The following is a 12,667-nucleotide window of genomic DNA, read 5'->3' as shown; positions in this document are numbered from 1 at the left end:
TCGATGGGTGTGTTAAACACGGCTCTTCCTGAGGCCCGCCGTAACGAACCTGGTTTGTGATAGCAGATCTAAAAATACACTACGGTGCAACCTGATGATGCACATGAAAAGAATCACACTGTACTTGAAAGCACAGATAGCACATTTTGTACCCTTGCCAGCAAGCCAATTTCCCTGCCTAACAAAGTATGAGGTGACAGAGTCCAACTAAACATATGTGTGCTCGATCTGTACATGTCCTTGACCCCTGCGACATGTTCCTGTGCTCAAAAGAGCCTTCAGACTGCTGAGCTGCCGCAAATGTCACACAGTGTTCAAAGATTACCTGTGACAATACATATCCAGCATCCTGTAACCCCTGGCTACCAGACCATATTGCAGTGGGTAGGTGAGGTGTTAAAGTAAAGATGAAGGCCAGGGGTGGTAGCAAAGTTATTTAAACAGAAACAGAAAAAGCAATCATGCATTAAACACGCTGAATTGGTGAGAAAACAAACATTTTGTTTTGTTGACCACAAAGTTTAAATAAATCAAACAAAAGGTGAAGTGAGACCGATACGTGTCAATATAGATTTGAGGGTAAACATTTGCTTGTCACAAAAATATGTGCCGTTAGTCCAGAAACATGGATGGGCTTTTTTGGACAAAGTAGCCACATAAAGTATATTTCTGTGCTTCAAGTTCTTGAGGCTTTTCTCAGTTAACATACACGGATACTGATATGAATGCAATATAATATCAGCCCATCCGATATATCTGACACGCTGTAATCTGAAAGCACTGGAAGTTTACGCCTAAAAATCAATAAACCATTTCCTGCGTTTGCTAAAAGAGCTGAAGCAACCTACTAAGATCTTACAAAATATGAATATAAATAGACAGGCAGTTCACTGTTCTCGAGGCGTCCTCTACTCTCTTTCAGCTGTGCTCCTTTTTAGTATTCCCATTTGGGTTTTAAAATCCCAGAAGTTAATGTGCCATCTTAATTAAAACACTGTTAGACTGAGTACAGGCTAATATTTAACAATGGGAGCCTGAAATGTAGCCTAATTACTAGGGCTGTGCAATTCATCGTATATTAATCGCAATTACGATTTTGGCCTGCCACAATTACGAAAACAACATAATCGAAAAAAACGATTATTTTGCTTAGCTAGGTTGTGACAGTGCACTGCAACATATTTGATCTAATTTATTTTAGTCTAATTTATTTATCATATTTATATATGTTTAGTAGCTTGTGGAAGCACATATTTGTTGATCTTGTTTATTGGTATTTATTATTTTGATATTATTTATTTAAATGTAAACATAAATGTATCATTTATTTTAGTATTGTTTTTTTTTTATACGTTCAGGGTAATCAACAGTTAAAAAGATACTGCTCAAATTATTATTTGTATTTGTTTTAAAGTTCAATAAATGGATGCTTTCAAAGTCAATGAATAATCGTATTTAATAATCGTGATTTCAATTATTGACCAAAATAATTGTGATTATGATTTTTGCCATAATCGAGCAGCCCTACTAATTAGGTTGAGATGTTCCACTGAAACAAGATGTGTGTATCATGCATGCTTCAGAGTTTGTCTAACAGTGCCTGTGTGTGGGCTTCACCAACAGGAATGTGAAATGAGTAAGTTCAAGTGTGTGTGTGCGTGTGTGCGTGTGCGTGTGTGTGTGTGTGTGTGTGTGTGTGTTTGAGAGCGCGAGAGAGAGGAGTGAGTGTAGCAGTTAGGGCAGGGCAAACTCCTGGAGATTCCAGACATGCCTGCATTTCCTCGGATGTCACGTGCTTCAGTCTACACAGAACTATGTTGGCTAAATTACAAAGAGCACACCTAGCTTTGCATTTTCCACCAAACTTTTCATATTTAAGCAAAGCCAATATCAAAAGTAAATTAGGACAAAGTCTCTAAAACGCCCAAATATCCCTTTCATTTGATAAAAACCTGAGTAAAATGTAATCTTTTTTTTATTTAAGACTACAACCAGAGAAGTTAAGCCGTGAAATCAAAAGATGTTCTCTTTTTTAGGTTCCCGGAGCCTTAATAGAATACGTTTTTGTCGTTGGAATAAGCTCTTACACAATAGTAATGGAAGATAAACAAGAAAAGATTGCATTTTTGGGGCGATTCCACTTTTTGTTTTTTAGTACATGTCTGTAGACTGGCAAATCTGGAATATAAGATTTATAAGGGTCAGATTGATGCACCTCGATAAAACAAATATTGGCACAATAATGCAAAGAGAATGAACACAAACAGTACTGTGAATTGCTGCAATTCCGCACGTTAAAATAACTGACCTTTTACTCTAAACAATGTCCCAGCTATCAACACTTACTGAATCACTCATCAGACTGGGCAGCGCTGTTGTAAGCATGTCAAACGACTTCAAAACAAAGACGTAAACACAAGAAAAAGCTAAATAAAGGGTTAAGTGCTGAGGTCAAAACATATTCACAAGAAATCAGGGCATTTTCACTGCACTGGAGATGAAAAGATGTGCTTGGGGGGGGCCTACTAACAGTCCTGCTGACGTGCACACACACATATGCACACACTGCTTTCTACTTTTCCACAGACCTGTTACTGCTTCGTTTGTTATTCCTCGCCGGGACAAGCATGACACATATGTGCGTGTATGCTGCTTTGTTGTCTCCAAAGAACCCTGCTGTGCTTTGTATTGGTCATTCTCTTCTATTCTCTTAGTCATACACACAAACATTCACCCATCAGCACCTCTATTAGAAGACTACAACTGGCACACACATTCAACCTGTGTTGTATTGTGTTTGCTCAATAAACAATTAACCAGCCATGACAGCGTAATATTTGTATCTAACAAGTCCCTCAAATCAGAAAAAACGCAGCTTTGTTGCTTCTGTTCATTCTAACAAAATGCCACAACTCAATGATAAAGATATCACACCTCAAATCAAATCTTTGTGGGACAAATAAAGGTTTTTCTAATCTGTAAATATGATTTTTGTCTTCAAAGAAAGCATTATAACAATATTTAAAGGGGACCTATCATGCAAAATGCAGTTTTTTATGTCTTTTATACATAAATATGTGTCCCCGGTGCGTCGGGGAACTCACGCAGCGTCAGAAAATAAAACCCTTTCTCTTTTCCTCCGTACCCAAATCTTTTAAAAACGGGTGTACAACGAGCGGATACAGATGTGCTGCCAATATGACGTCAAATCGGCGGCGGACCCACAGAAAGTTGCCATCAGAAACAATGCCTGACGTGTTTTGGACGTAATCTCGTCTTTGTTTACATTAGCAAGCCTTGCTAACACTCAGAGCTAACCTGTACTGGAGAGCACATGTGTTTAAAAAGCAGGAAATAAAAAAAAGGAACTCACCTTGTGATAAACCTGCAAGAGAAAAAGCTGAGCTCCATACTGTTTCAGATATAATCCTTGATGTGGTTTAGAACAGGATGGCATTTTATCACAGCAGAATTTAACTTTAACTCCGGTAGAATTCTGATCAGGCATTAGCTCCGCCTCCTCTCTCTTTTTATTTTAGCTAAGGACCCAAAATCCGCGTTTCTCTAACAGGGCTGGAATAGAGGGATGTCTAAAATGTATGATCTGTTTGTATCTTGAGCAAAACACATCATAGACATGTTTTTATATACTTTTATATATCTGAGACCCATAATATATGCCTTAAAATAGCATGATAGGTGCACTTTAAAAGACGTCATACTTGCATCATTAATAACTTAAGGTATCTTAGTACTTTCTATGTGGAAGAGGGTGCTCACAAAGCTCTTTTAAAGATCTCCTGTATGCAGTGTGTGATTTGTCAGTGGATTCTTTAAATAAAATGTAATATTATGAATAAAAAAACCTTGTAACTAAAAAGAGTACCGGTGGATTTATCTGTGGACTGTTAGGTAGCACACTGTAGATCACACTCATCATTGAGCCTTACAGATGAAGACACACCTTCAATTAGAATCCAGCATATTTAGCAAAAAAACAAATCATGCTCAAATCCAACATGGCAGTTTCCGGGCGTAAGACAATGAATGGTTCTTCTTAGGGATTCTGACCAGGCAAAATCAATAGTGGGATCAATAAGGAGGAGAAGCAGACAACACAGCGATTAAGATAAGTTGTTAAAGATTATTCAGTCAATGTTAGCTATGGTGTTGTGTTGAGGAAACTTTAAATCACTATGCTCTGCAATAGTGCTATGTTATTGACTGGTTCACATGTGTATATTTGTTCAGTTAGCATGTGTAATGTTTTTAAAAGCAGACACTGTAGTGTAGTTGTCTCAGTTGTATTATTTTGCATATGCAGCGTTTCTAATAGAAATGATTAAATTAAAAGCAATACAGCATAGTAAAATATATTACTGCTATTCAGAAAAGTTGAGAAAATCTGAGAAAAGATATTGCCCAATTGGCACCAAATGTTCGCACTCTGAAGCCCTGTAGATGACAGATAGTGAGCAAAGTAAGGAGAAGTGGTGCAAAGACGGCCATCGTAGTAGTGAACATAGCTGCCACAAGTGTACTACTGTACTGCTTTATCATCACCCTTGAGCTCCTGGGCTTAACATTCCTTCACGGGTTGGTGCCATTTCTTGTAAGATTACAGAGAAACAAAGTACTTTACATTACTTATCATAAACTATCAGTCAGAGACACTGTGAGCTTCCGAGAGTGTTTGAGAGGGAGACATAAGAGGAGGAAACAAAGAAGAAACACTGCTGTACTGGTAGGGGGAGATCTGGGTAAACAACAATATGGTGATTTTCCTCAGACCTCCTGTTTTAATGCCTGAATTCAAGTTTCTTTCTACAAAACAATGACTAGAGGAGATGGTCTTTCAAAAACAGGGCATTCCGCGGTTGGCTCACTTGATTATTCGCGCTTCCTGCTCGCAGAAACGCTCCCAAGGAATCAACAAGAGAAACACAGGCGTCAACAACCCCAAAACCTAGATGCCGTCCGAGTGTCGAGTTGCCCTCAAGAAAAAACATATATAAGGGCTTTATGTGCTAGCTCAAGCAGCCACCTGTTTCAAAACACATGTAAGACAGAGCTGCTCTGTTGTGGTAGCTGTTGTTTAGAGGACGTATTGTTAATACTGCTGGATATTTTAAAAGAATGTTTGTGAAGTGGTAAAAAACAGCTTCTTCCTATAAATGTAGCAGGTATCCTGGATGGAGATAAGACAGCTGAAGGCGAGGGAGGGCGGCCCATCTAAAGCCACAGGTTCCGGAAGTACACAGAGGCTGTAAAAGCTATCGGGTGACAAGTGATAGATAGAGACCTTCAATGACTGCGTGTGGCCTGCAGATAAAGGGCAGCATTTGTTTGTGGTTGGTTTTTATGCCAACGCGGTTGACCTATCGCCCCACAGGGACATCAGCACCCACACAGATTAGCCTCAAAAGAACCATTTGTATGGCTGATAGTGTAGCTCCTGTATGATCAAAAGGTTCAGATACAGCATCCCATCCCAAAGAAATGTCACTGCCAAATTTAACCGCTCCAAACTTCACATGGTCATCTATAACCTCTCTTTGAGTCTCTGGCCTAGATATAACCTGTTCAAAATATGCAAAAGCAACCGACAGTTTACTCAAACTGCATAAACATCTGGCACAAGATGACCTCAAACTGTACCGCTAACAGGATGGGAAATAAGCAACCTCGTACTAGGCAATTACAACTGGCTGACAACATTGTCTGCGTTTACCAAGCATTATCAACAAGTAGAAAATCAGTACTGTTAAACTTTTCCTTCTCAGGACACAACCTGCAGTACTTTGTGGTACAAAGAAGGGTAGGACTTTTGTAATGTGGTTTTCATTTAAAAAATATTTATGCTTGAACCTAATTAATTCAACAATTGCTCCGAAAGTCAGACAATCCGTCTACATCATACAAGAAGCAAAACTGATCGATAACCATTGGAGAAATTAGCTAATGTGAAAAGTGTGCCACTCCCTACTCTTGGACACAAGCAGCAAGCCTCTGAGGTTTCTAATGGCGCATTTCCATTGCAGCGCGTAGCTCGCTTTAAGCGTGCCGTGTCGTGCCGTCCCCTTTTTTGGTTGTGCTTCCACTAGGCCTCGTTCCGGCGCGGGGCCACTTTTCCCCCTCTTTTCTGGCCCTAGAAAATTGTGGTTCTATCGGGGCCAACAAACAGGGCTGAGTCGGGCTGAGTATGCTAAACTAGAGAGAGGAGCGCTGGCAAGAGAGCTAGAACTACAACAAGATGGACATATTTGACCGTGATTTAATTGTAATACACGTTTCAAAATGATGCCGAAGTAACAACATACTGATACCGGTTAGTAAAAACCATGAATTAATGCTTTGTCAAGTCTGCAGACAGACGGCAGGCGAAAAACCTTTTAAAATTCGTGTTTTTCTAGATGGAGATTGGCTAAGCTAACGCAGTATATGCCCCGACCGTCCACACTCACAACAACGGCCTATACAGACATAAATAAAGCAGCGACTGTATTCACCATGACACAGGCAGTCTGTGGTTTGTACTTGTTTAACTTTTGTCGAGTTTCTGAACATATATAAGGAGCTGTGAGCTCTGAGTGCTCACAGCTAACGGCTGTGTTGTGTTTCTGGATTTCTCATTGAAGATGACGTCACGGCTCCGCCTACACTGCGTTACTATAGTAACTACCCCAGTTCCTAAACTGTAATGGAAGCGCAGCATGAAGTGAGTCGGCCCTGTTAAGGCCCAACGCGGCCAAGCCGTACCGAGCCGTACCGAGTGTGGCCGAGGCCGACCGTGTAGTGGAAATGCGCCATAACAGTGGCTGCTGTAGAGGGTGAAATCGACACAGACATACAGTGGGACAAATAGAAAATGGCGTCACCTTGTACATGTTGTCTGTGTGTACTTAATTACTGTTGCCAACAGAACACCTGTCCTATCACTGTGCTGCAGCAGGGCAGCCACAGACTCTCCCCTATCGCAAACAGCTGCCACAACCACCAAAGCCATCAATTATTCACCGGGGCTTTGCCTCCTTGTTTACCTTAGAGGCTGGCAACCAAGGCCAGAGAGCATGGGAGACCTGTGAGCAACAGCAGCATGAGGACAGACCTGTGTTAAGTCCATCACACTGCTTAAAGGAAAGCACAGAATCATTAGATTCATGTCGTGTCACATGAACAGGAAATGCTACTGTGCTGAAAGTCAACCAGACCTCACAGAGTTGAATCAACGACATTATAATAATGGGACTATGAGCTGGACAGCACTGTCTAAAGTAGGTGTTCAACCTTTGATAAATATCTCATTCCATTGTTTACTAATCTGTTAAACTTTATTTGATAATGTATTGTTGAACACATGAAAAACACCTGTCACAAAAGGGCTCAAGCCATTCATATAGATTGTGTTTAACATTCTCATTCAGACTTGAAACAATGAATAAATGACCAAAATTATGTTGATTTACTGTAGATGGGATACATAAAGCAGGGGTTGAATTCTAAGGGACACTGACTGGTGCTTGACAAAACACACTGCAGCCATTTCTCAGGAAGGAATGCATTATTTCTCAAAGTGAACGGGACGGAAGGTGGAGGATGTGTGTTTGCTTGTCAGATAGAACAAAGTAGAAGATCCATCTACACCGCGCAGGGGTCTCCAGGGGGAACGGCTGTTTTCCCTGGGACTCTGGCTGCTTCTTCCCCACCTGACACCGCATGTCAGCCCTGACTCTGGTGTTCATGGGTGGATGGATGGCTCCTGCACTAAGGCCTAGGCTCCACGGGAACGAAAACGGGTTGAATCCGCATATTTCTCATGCGTATAGCCCTTTAAGCTCGACGACGCCGTAACGGAAACGTAGAAACAGACCCTGCAAACGACAATGGGTCCAAAGATGGATAGATCTGGGAACGGAGCGCTCTGGGGGGGTCCAACGGGGCCGTGTGGTCGCCTATACGGTCATCCGTTTCTGATAATGACGACGCAATAGCCCCGCCTCTCCCCACCTCTGCTGCTCACCCCCGCAAAAGTACACTGCACACTGAATTCAGATTATTTATCTTTATCTCGATATGGACATAAACGCGAGTGAAGTCTAATCTGACAGGACGGAGACACGCAGCTCCTCCCGCTGTGATGCAGCGGGAGCAAAACACACACTTCAAGTCAGATCATCACCCTTAGCTATTTTAATTACCTCTCAAACTACCTAAACTAGTTATAAATATGTTTATTTTTACTGTCGAGTCATCATTACTGGATCAGCTGCTGCATGAGACAGACACTGACGCTGTGAGAGGAGAGGAAAAAGAGACAGGCTCCGTGTATTTTATGATTATATATCATTATATCGTCGTTATTCATTTGTTTTAAAGCTCAATAAATAACAATGAAGACCTTTGACCGGCACTTTTATAATTTTGTCCGGAAGATTTAAACTTTAACACACGTTGACCGGCGAAAAACTCTGCCCGGATCCCTCGGCCCCCACCGCGGAGAATAAACAGAAGTGCAGCCATGACAACCATTCTTCTTCGCTGCTTTTGTGGAGGAAGTTGCTGCTTTTGTGGAGGAAGTTACAGCGCCACGTACAGGCTCGGCATATGTACTGCAGCTTTTCCAGCGGTTGGATGTAAACGGAGCCGTCTCGTGGAGCTTGACACAATCCGGTGTATATTGCGTGTGGGCGGAAGGTTTTTTGCGGTTGCGTTTGCGTTACTCCGATGCGTTTTGCCGTATGCGTTCCCGTGGAGCCGGGGCCTAAGATCCCCAGAGGTCCCTGGGTCAGTGAAGCACAGCTCAGCTCACTTCCTCCAGTGGAGGTGCCAGAGCTCCACCTGCTCATGTTAATCCATCCCGGGAATGAAATACACCCCCCTACTACAACTAAATACTCACTCTCTCACTCACACACACACACACCCACCTCCCATTACCCCACTGTCCCACCAGATTGGGGGAGGGGGGACAGCAGGATGTGAGACCAGCTGGTCATCAGCTCAGACAAAGAAACCTGCTCAATGTGCTCTTGCATCAAAAAGAAACTCGAATTTCTCACATTGCTGTTTTTTCATAGCCTCACCAACTCTGTATAACTTTTCAAGTGCTATGACACGAAAAACCTCAAGTCTGATTCAATAAGTCATAACAAAAATTCTACTTCTGTTCAACCCAATACTGTAGAGATCCTATAGGCTTAGAGACATGAAAACAAAGTATTCACACAACAAATCAAACTGTGGAACCATTGACGTGTAAACAATAGGACTGGCTTGACCAGAGCAGGAAAGAGAGCAGAGAGGAGTGAGAAAGAGCTGCGCTACAGGAATGATGTGGAGATGCCAGTGGCAGGTGTAATTTATCTTTGGTCTTAGCCTAGTTCAGCAAGGTTGTTGGGGAAAGACAAACCAGGGCTCTGTACATCCAACTGGAAACTAAGGGGAGTGACACCGACTGCAGAATTCACTAGCACAATGTAAAGACTGCAGTGTGAAGTGAATGTCCTAGATTTGTTAACCCAACTTCCCTCACAGAGAACCAAACTTGAAAGCCCAGTGAAGCTGGATGTCTTCACATATTCAAAAGGAATAGAAAAGTAGATAGACAGAGCACCATTCATTCTCACATAGCCATTTTGGATTTTCCTTAAGATCACAACAGAGACTTATACAACAAAGACACATCAAATAAAAAAGATGTCTACTGAAGCTTAAAAAAAACAATGGTAGGCCGATTCACTTTCAGTGAAGGGGCATAATTTGAGTTGATCTTGACTGCGGGGGGAGAAAAGCAAGACTTTTATCTGTGCAGTTTTGCGCTCGAAAAGAGGCCCAAATGGCAGATGAGCAGATCCCAGAGGAAGTGTACACAGACGCACTGGCGTGTATGAAGGGGGGGGGTCACAACTGAGGTGCATTTTCACGGCTGAGTGAAGCATTAATCTGCCCTTAGCCACCGATCTATTAGCACACAGCGGGAGGGTACTGGTGACAGCTGAGGATTACAAATATTGCCTAGTCATCCTTACTAATTATCATACACATATATAGAGCCTTATAACAACAAAATAACTACAAATCGTATTTTCTCCAATTACTTGTGTAACTATGGCATTAGTTGCTGATAGCGGCAACACATTTTTCTCATAGCCCATTTGCAACAGTTCTTATATTGAGACAGGAACGGTAACATATCATCAGTGTATCTGCAAGATCCTATTAGGCAATAATACTGGGAGCAACATACATAGAACCTGTTTTGCAAATCTAATGGAGACACACCCATCAGGGATATGTTCCCTATTTCAACACTGGAAAACCAAAATAAGAACAAGTAAATATACTCAGGTTATGTACATTTGGTAGAGGCATTTTTTAGGCTGCTGTCTACTGCACCTGCAGAACACCTGGCCCCTCTGAATAGGGTCCTACTTGTGCTTTTGAGCAGGTGTAACTGACCTAAAACAAATCCTAAAAGTGAACATTTCAGTCGATATGCTTGCAGACTTAATGTACGCCTGGTCAAGGGCAGTGCAGTGCACAAAAGAAACACAAAGAGCCATGACATCGGATATGAGGGAGGGGGGGCAATCAGACTTGTGAATGGACTTCTTTGTAACCTGTCATGGGACTTGAGAATGGCTAAAAAGATAATTCCCTCTTCCTCAACATGATCTTTGAGGCACAGCTAGTTTGTCAGAGCAGCGAAGAGAAATTTAGATGGCTTTATTGCAAACTTCCCAGCTGAAGAGTCACACAGAACTGTATAGTAAGCAATTTGTCAATAATTGACAGAATAGGTTGAGCAACCAAGAGATTCACCCGTGACAATGACGTGTGCCAAGTTAAATAACAAAAAAGTCATTATAAAGTCATTCATTTTTTCTCAATTTTCACTCAGGTGTAACTTGCAAAGTAAATGTCCGAGTAGCAAAACTGAAACCGGTTACCGGCTATCTGAGAATTTTTGCAATGAGTAAACAGAGCTGTGACCAGCATTAAGGGCTAAGGATATACAGGCCTTTGGGAATTCCCGACCAGCTGCCTAATTAAAAAAGGCTTCTCTACACTAATTTCATACAGAAAGGTCATAATGAATGCTACTATTTAAGTAGTATAATCCCAGCTTGGATAGAATCTTGCCCGAAAATCAGTCAGACCCACACATCATTCTTTCATTTAGTCTTTTACAAAGCATGTGGCAAATGGAGACATCGTTACAGCAGAGAGCATTATCTAAGATTGGTGGGCAGTGAGGTGGGGGTGAGTCACAACAAACTTAAGAAACTGTCAGGGCGTCTAAATCTCCATCTGTTCACTTCGTTAAACCCCCTCAATACGAGACCTATCCACCTCTAGCCGCACCATAAAAAATACCTATACACATCACAATTGCTTTAATGGTCTTATCAATATAAAACATATTACCAGTTCCCTGTGTTTAAAGCATCTTAATGGCTGTATTGATTTTGCTTGTGTATAAAATGTTACTGTATACATAACATCCCCTGCTTGACAGCCCTGTAAGCTTGTGACTGTGTCCCAGGGTAGTTTGTAGCCCCAATATAAAAGAAGTGAGTCTGCGAAGGTGTCCCCTCTGAGCCGATTATTCTTTATCTATGGCATATGTTGCACATGCTGGTTGCATCCCATAAGCATGCCGCAATGCGTCCACACTGTGCTCATTCAAATACATACAAAAAAACTGTATAACACAAGATGTTAAGACTGAAATTGAAAAATAGACTGACAAAGCCAAAGACTCATCTTTGACCTGAATACCCAGTGACAAGAAAGGACAGAAAAGCATAAAGGCATTCAGACCCATACTGACGTATGAGCTCATTATGGAATGTAATGTATCATACAGTCAGTGCCCTTGTTCCTAACCCTGTATGGGCCTGACCTCTCACACGGCTCCTTCGCTGAAGCCCCGCTGACTCTGAGGACCCGAGAGAGCCCGTATGCTTTGTGTCTGCACGCTACGCTTTCACTGCAGCCACACGAGACATTGTGTCAGCCCGCATTTATGTCTCCTGGTTGAAGCCAGCATCACACAGAGACTGTGTCGGTTAGCTTAGCAGTCTGCGCCAGAATATCTGGGTGTATCCGTCACTCAGCAGGATTTCAGGGGCCATGCTCCAGGTACAATGTGAATATCTGACAGGGTTGAACTAAGTGGAGGAAACAGACTGTCTGTCCGCAGGTAAGCCTCATCAGGCAAAGCTTTTGTGCAATAACTACACTTAAATATCCTGCAGCTACTGTATGTGTGTCTTCATGAGTGGAACCCTGGCATCTGTGAAAAAATTGTTCATGCAAGAGCCAAGTTTGGGTCCAAAGAGAAGTTATACACACACATTTTATAAAAAGAAATAGCAATAAGAGCTGATCTAAAACAAGTATTCTTACGTCAAAGTCTGGGGATGCTAGAAAAATAAGTTCTATTGTTCCCAGAAAGTAACAGGTGGTCCTGTCAACACTTCATCCTCTGTTGACCTTGACTTGTTAACATCTTCTTCATTAGTGAACAAACCACTTGCCCCTTCGCCCCTAAGCAAAAGCCAAGAAACATGAGACTGACAATGTCTACTACTGAACAGTGTATTCATTCAAACTCCCAGCTCCATCACAATCACAGCCAGAACCATGTCTCAATAATAAACAA

General features: G+C 41.9%; 1 protein-coding gene across 13 annotated transcripts in view; it reads right to left on the bottom strand.

Moving 5' to 3' along the window:
• Positions 1 to 12,667, bottom strand: part of scrib (scribble planar cell polarity protein) — a 62,864-nt gene that overhangs the window by 48,337 nt on the left and 1,860 nt on the right. The window lies entirely within an intron of this gene.

Source organism: Trematomus bernacchii, unplaced genomic scaffold (assembly GCF_902827165.1).
Source record: "Trematomus bernacchii unplaced genomic scaffold, fTreBer1.1, whole genome shotgun sequence".
NCBI classification, from domain to species: Eukaryota; Metazoa; Chordata; class Actinopteri; order Perciformes; family Nototheniidae; genus Trematomus; species Trematomus bernacchii.
Note: the sequence above shows the minus strand (reverse complement) of the source record. Positions and strands in the feature narration are given on the sequence as shown.